General features: G+C 35.3%; 1 long non-coding RNA gene across 1 annotated transcript in view; it reads right to left on the reverse strand.

The window, feature by feature from the left end:
• The window catches only part of LOC139026296 (uncharacterized), a 24,828-nt gene that overhangs the window by 6,374 nt on the left and 17,079 nt on the right, over nt 1-1,375 (reverse strand). The window contains exon 2 of the long non-coding RNA XR_011478062.1: nt 230-328. This is a non-coding gene — a long non-coding RNA (uncharacterized lncRNA). The remainder of the gene's footprint in view (nt 1-229; nt 329-1,375) is intronic.

A 1,375-nucleotide genomic window follows, 5' to 3' on the forward strand; every position in this document is an offset into this window, starting at 1 on the left:
ATAGATATCTAGGTGGATATATAGATATCTAGGTGGATATATAGATATCTAGGTGGATATATAGATATCTAGGTGGATATATAGCATTTTGTATAAAAACACATTTTCATACACATCTAAAATCTAGAACAGTTAGAATGTTAGTTATATAGAATGTACCCATAAAAAATAATTTCTGATTGAATTTTTTTTTTACAATATACATTCTTAAACAATATTGTCATCTCACCTCTTAGTTTTGGTGTCATGTCCCCCAGAGAGACTCATTTTAGAGGCAGGGCCCCCTTCCTCTCTCTCCCCAGAGAGACTCATTTTAGATCACTGACCCCTAAACAGAGATCCAGCATGTTGGTTGTGGTTAACACAGTGACAACTAATTATTATATTAATGATCTCTTAGAAATAAAACAGTTTACTAACAGACACATCCAAACAGTGAGGTGATTTAACATAATTACTTTTTCTAGCCCAATGACCACTCAAAATCCGCCCACAAGGCCTGAAAACTAGCCATTGGCTGGACCCAAGACCCCTTGTTTACAACATTCTGAATGAATCATCAAAGTAGGACCCATTTATGATTTATTCTAATATCAGCTGTCGACACATGGTGTCTATTAGTTTGCGCCCAGATTTGGGCGCTCTCTCGCACATAACGTAAGCTGGATGTCCGTAATGAAGTTATTTTTAGAATTCTAAACACGGCGATGCATTAAAGAACTAACGCTATCTTAATTGCTGTCCAACATGTATTTTTTAAGTAATGTTGTTGATTAGTTATTATTAGATTAGGGCGCCTCTCCAAGATTTCTCCGGACATTGTTATTGCATTTTGCCTAGTATTCACATTGTATAACACGATTCTGTGCGCTAAATATGCACATTTTTCCGAACTAAACCATAATGTATTGTCTAATATGATGGTTCACGGACTGTCATCTGATGAATTTATGAGACGGTTTAACGTGACACACAATGAATATTCCTTTTGCTGGTTTATTCGTTAATCACTCACGTTGGCTGAATCAATGTTGTTGATGTTTTGCGACTCTAGAGTGGTAGCTCTACATATAATGCTTATGATGTGTCTTTCGCTGTTACAAACACTTCAAAAGATCGGGAGAATATGTAGCTGCGAATTCACAAGAAACTGGTTTGTCTTATTTAATTTTGCTGTAACCATGGTATTCCTTTCATTAAATGTTTACTCATGATGAGATATTTGATAGTTTCAATTTGGTCCTCTGTAATTGCTTTTCTAGGCTAGTGCTCGGTGCTATAATTCCACCTAGCATTGTGCTTCAATGTTAAAACTATGATTTATACCTCAAATATGCACATTTTTCGAACACCAAAACATAGATTATTGTTTAAC

The sequence above is a fragment of the Salvelinus sp. IW2-2015 genome, unplaced genomic scaffold, assembly GCF_002910315.2.
Source record: "Salvelinus sp. IW2-2015 unplaced genomic scaffold, ASM291031v2 Un_scaffold4336, whole genome shotgun sequence".
NCBI lineage: Eukaryota > Metazoa > Chordata > Actinopteri > Salmoniformes > Salmonidae > Salvelinus > Salvelinus sp. IW2-2015.